The sequence below is a fragment of the Tyto alba genome, unplaced genomic scaffold (genome assembly GCF_018691265.1).
Source record: "Tyto alba isolate M040663 unplaced genomic scaffold, T.alba_DEE_v4.0 Super-Scaffold_23, whole genome shotgun sequence".
Taxonomy (NCBI): domain Eukaryota; kingdom Metazoa; phylum Chordata; class Aves; order Strigiformes; family Tytonidae; genus Tyto; species Tyto alba.
Window position 1 is genome coordinate 2,414,343 of NW_024881297.1, and position 5,344 is coordinate 2,419,686.

The 5,344-nt window shown below is 38.9% G+C and overlaps 1 long non-coding RNA gene across 1 annotated transcript; it reads right to left on the reverse strand.

Moving 5' to 3' along the window:
• Positions 1-1,509: 1,509 nt before the first annotated feature.
• LOC116965305 lies at positions 1,510-5,136 on the reverse strand. Its single transcript, XR_004409266.1, has 3 exons — positions 5,079-5,136; positions 2,367-2,379; positions 1,510-1,539 (listed from the first exon to the last, which is right to left on the reverse strand). It is a non-coding gene; the product is annotated as an uncharacterized LOC116965305 (long non-coding RNA).
• Between the last annotated feature and the right edge of the window lie 208 nt (positions 5,137-5,344).

Sequence of the window (5,344 nt, forward strand, 5' to 3'; positions counted from 1 at the left end):
TATGCTAGAGAAAGATTACAACAAGAAATATTGGGTGAGCAGTTACTGGCTAAAGGAGAGATGATAACAGGAGATGTTGAAAGTAGGAATGGCAATTGGGCCACCACTGATATCCTCCTATGAACTGTTTCACTTCATGTGTTCATTAATGAATGAGATAAAATTGTACTGGTAAAGCAAATCAGCAATATGAAGATACAATGTGTTTCTCCTGCCATCCATGACAGTAAATACCAGAGAAACACTATTTAAACTTGAGAGCATTGTGAAAGCAATAGCAAGAGGGTTTAAACTAGCCACGAGTAACTTCAAGCTAGAATTCAAGACAAGGAGTCTAATCAACACTTTTTTTAATGTTCAACTTTATAAAGCAGCTGTTGCATGTCATTGATTCAAGAAGATGATAGAAGTAAGTCCAAGTAATCAAGCCTACCCCCTTCCTTAGAAGCAGGATCAAGTGTTCTAATGCAATCTTGGAATAAACACTGTCTAATTATTTCTCAAACTTCTAAAAAGAGCATTCCATGGCTTTTCTATAGATTCTGAAAGCACTTTATAACAATAGTTTGGTATCCCTACAGCCTGAGATGCTTTCCTAGCATTCAACATTTCTTTCAATATTTTCTTATAACCTACAATCCTTTCCCTAGACCACTTACACGAGTGAAGTCTGTGTGGGAAATACATGTGAGTTCACTCTTAATTGTTTTGAGTCGATAATTTGTACTTATAAAGAATGTTAAATAAAACTTTTTAAAAACTGTAAAAAATTATACACTAATTTCCTACTTCTACTATTAAAGCAAATGAGATACTATTAGTTTAAGGTGTTTGTTTTTTTTTTTTTTTTATTATCACTAGGGCAGGATGAAATGGAAGATGTGGAAAAGGGTACTGCAAGATTCGGCTACAACACAATGCACAACACACGAAGCAACTGGGATCACTGAAACTTTAAGCAGTTAAACTGCTCATCAGCAGGACCACCTCCTCTGTGAATGTTCACCTCAGTGAAGGATGCTGTTACTGCTACCAGATTCAATTTACTACAAAACAAGTATCAATACCTAACATTTACCAAGATACAATTACAGCAACAGTGCTCTGAAATCCGTAATATTGAGTTTATCCATTTTTTTCTAATAAAAAAGCTACACTGTTTTCTCCAGAAATGGAAAAGAGTAGTATTGTTTGACAAGAAATTATTTTGAGCGTTATGTTGTACAACATGTAACAAGTTTTGCTTCACAAACTATTCATTCAGAACAATGCAAGACAAACTCTCGGTTTTCACTGACAATGGAACACATGGATAAGGATTACAGATTACCAGCATACAGAATACTTCCCAAGATTCAGCCTAGACAGGGGCAGGAAGCAGATAAATAGTTGCTCATTGGTTTTTAGCTCGAGAGCTGCTTAGCTAACAGAAGCTTAAAGAAGTTCAGTGCTGTCACCTACCGCAAGCATAGCGGATCTCATCGTGGATGTTGCCAAGTCTGCTCCTCTTCGTGAAGCAATGTAGGACACTTAACATTTCTTAAAAATGAGGAAATGATTTTTCAAACTGTTGCAACCTTTGTGTAAATTGAGCTCTTTCCTAACTTCTGTTCCAAGACTTTTCAAATCTACAGTAGTTTTTAGATGAACAGTCCTCCTCTTAAAACAAAATTACAGAACCAGTAGGATTTGTTTCTTTACATTCTAAATTCACATCCCAGTACAGGATTATGAAAATGCTGATGATTACAAATACACAGATAGGAGTGCACACACACTTTGCACCAGCAGGACATAAATTTCACGATGTTTAACTAGTCTGTGTTTTGCATGCCCCTTCCTAAAAAATGAAAACTTTTCAACAGTTGTGATAAGCTGACAGAACTATACCTTCAAAAGGGTGCACAAAACCTATGGTAAGGGAAACCCTTGGATTTGCAAGAATAAAAATAGTCCATTGAGTCCACGGGGTATGGAACTCATCGCATGTCTAGAATTATGTAGCCCACCTCCCAGGTAATCTGGAAAATAGCACGTTTACGTATTAAAGGAACACAGAAATAAAGACTTTTATATTTGTTGCTTCACTGGGAAAGCAATATGGGGACAAAGCAGTAAAACTGCTAAATGAACACAATTTTAGTTATAACTGAAAAAGCCATTTCTCAAATTCTTATGGATCTTAAAGCCATTTCTGAAGAATATGTGTACATTGGAGACAACATGCACACGCTCTTTTATATATGTTAGAGTGATAAAAAGCTAACTTGTACATGTTTAAGGTTTCTGATCAAACTTGTTCTTAAATACCATATAAACTGGCATATATTCAACAATGTTACTAGAGAATACTATGACAGTCATACATTCTTCTTCCTCCTGGAAATACAAGAAAAGAGATCCAAAATAAGTGAATAAACAGATGAAAAGGTAAACAGCACACAAAAATAGCTTCCCCATGTCGTCATGACTTTTCATTAGCAGTTTAGGATCTAATCTGCCTTCACCAGTGGAAGCTTCAGGAATAATGAGTGACTATTCCATGGGATATAGCTGCAGGTCAATTTTCCCTCCTACATAATTGTGATCGTGGGATGGTTTATTACACATTTTGTAACACTGACGTTGATCATGTCACCATATTAACTCCTTATGCCATTGTCTCACACATACATAAATCAATATTTATTCTTGGGTGGATGGAGATTTGTCCCTATTCTCTCTCACGCTGCTTTATGTCACATTGCCTTCTGCTCTGACATCTGCAAATGTCAACTATCTCCTTTCTGATAGCCCACCCCTTACTTATTGGTCTGCATCCCAGATAGCTCTTCACCTGAGCAAACCCACAGAGCACATACAAGTTTCTGGTGCTTCCAGCAATTTCCCACTAAAGTTAAAAAACACCCAGGTTAAGTCTTCCTTGGAAGATCTCTTAGTCAATAACATACGCTGCATTAAACATATGGTAATTTGTTTTGGTGAGTTGTGACATGTTTGAGGGATGTCATTCCTTTTCTGTGACATCAACTAGATTAGGGGATTTGGGAGTGCTTGCAGATTCGGGATACTGGATGCACACCCTGAGAGCCTGCTGATTTTGGTTTTGTAATCTGACCTCTTTATGTATTCTGTGGTGTGACCTCTGTGCAAAACAAACCAACCAACTCTCCAGACGTGCAAGACGATGGAAGAAACAGTATGCACAGGCAAGTGCCTGACCTGGATGACCTGGGAGCCAGGCAGTGCCCCAGTAGGTAAAGGCTGATACACCCTAATCTCTTCCAAGAGCCTCTAGTAACATTGCAGGTTGCAGCCAGTGAAAAAATAAAAGATTGAGAGCAGCAATACTGTTCCATGAGCACTTTAATTCTTACTTGGATGTCCATCCTGGGTGATAGCTGGGTTGTTATTCAGCCACTTGCTACTGAAATCAAAAGTTACTGTTTGGCATTTTCTAAAGTATTTGTGGTAAAATTAACTTCCCAACTTGGAGAGACAGTGTGCTGAATTACAAACTGTTTCGCATAACTGCCGTGGTGGTTTACTGCAGCCTGCTGTTTGCTTTAGTGTCGGCACGCTTGTATTTATTTCCTCAACATGCTTTTTAATATGGGGTTTGCTATTAGAAGTTGCGTTGTTTCTGTCACGAAGCAGCAAAACCAGTGAATGATCTTACAGGCTGTCTAGCGAGGCAATACAAAACACTAATGATCAGAACAAATACCTGATATCCATATTGTATTTGCTCCTATCAAATTTAATTTAACAATGGAGCTGTGTCTGAACGCAGAACAAATTACTGCTAGGTAAGACTTGGCTCTTATTTGACAATGCAGTAGAGCAGCAGAATATGAGTAGTACAACAGAAGCCACAATTTAGTATATGACACTGCCGGGTCCCTGTATCCCTATTCAGGGTCCCTAAATAGCACGCTGAGGAACATCACTGAGCATTTTCTCTACTTCTTTTTACCCCTCCTTCATGTATTTTTTTAAGGCACAGGCAATCTCAGTCAAGGGAAATAAGTAATAAGTTTGATAAGTGTGTTAATAAAAGAAAGAGGACAGACGCTGCCAGCCCCGTGAGACAATGACAGCTAGGGTGACACCAAAGGTTATTCCCAGCAATATAGTAACTGTGCAGCTGCAGAAACAAACTGCTCTACCTCACCACAGTCAAGTATGCAAATCTGCAGATGTCCTAATGGACCTTTCAATGTGTTACAGCGTTGGATATGTTCCGACTGCCGAGGTAAGGTTTTTGCAGGGAACAGACTGGAATACCTCTCTTCCCCTTTGCCTCTCTTTCCCCCCTATTTATCCATTTAGGCTCTCCTGCTGTGCTTAGCACCATGATTTCTTAATTCTTCAGTCTTCAAGAAGCAAATGGAATCTAATAAATGCACGATTAAATCAGCTGTTCAGAAAATTTCATCCTGCTGACAGAACAATTTATCATGATACAGACAAGAGAGCAACATAGAAGGACTAAGAAAAATAAGAACAAGTCCTCAGATGACCATGTGGCCTACACACATTTTTTTGAGTTCATTTGCTCCAGTCTGGACATTGGCATAGAGTTGTTTTCCAGGACACCTACTCATTTTTTGTACGGTGGAACCAAACAGTTAGCTCTAACTCCATGATACGTAACGTTTGTTTTAGTAAACAGAAGAAATCTTTCATAAACAGTTATTACTGAATAGCACAGAGCTTTACTCCTACAACTACGGTCAATACTTTTCCTTTCTTTCTTTCCTCCTTTTTTATTTTAAAATTAAAACAAATGCCTTCGGCCTACTTGCTGCAGTGGGCAGCTGTTTCTGGCAACAAAAGCCAGTAAAAGGCATCTTAAACTGCGTCAAATAATACTGTCACAAGCACTTGTTACGGATCAATATTTTGTCAAAATATCAAACAGCATATACACTCATGGTCTTAAAAGAAACTACCAAGTTTTGCAAATGTAATCACTCCTTTTATAAAAGGCAAACTCTGCCTAATTGGGTGAGTTATCTCCAGTACAGACATTGTGTATTCTTTGGAAGATAAAGGGGCAGGGGAGGTCCGCTTACATTCTTGTGAAGGCCCACTCTGGCTGTCTGGGAGGGAATGCGTGTTGCTAAGACATTCTTTAGGCCTCAGAGAGTCAGCATCATCTACAGCCTACTGCAATAAACTGCAGAAGAATGACAAGCATCTAAGTAGAAGCCTCTGTGTCCGCGCATACGCGCATGCGCGTGGGTAGAAATGCAAACGCAAGTCAGCCTGAGGTTATTTGAGATCCTGGCCCGAGGCCCCCAAATATTCAGGACTGATTCCTTTTTCCTAGGGATAGAGT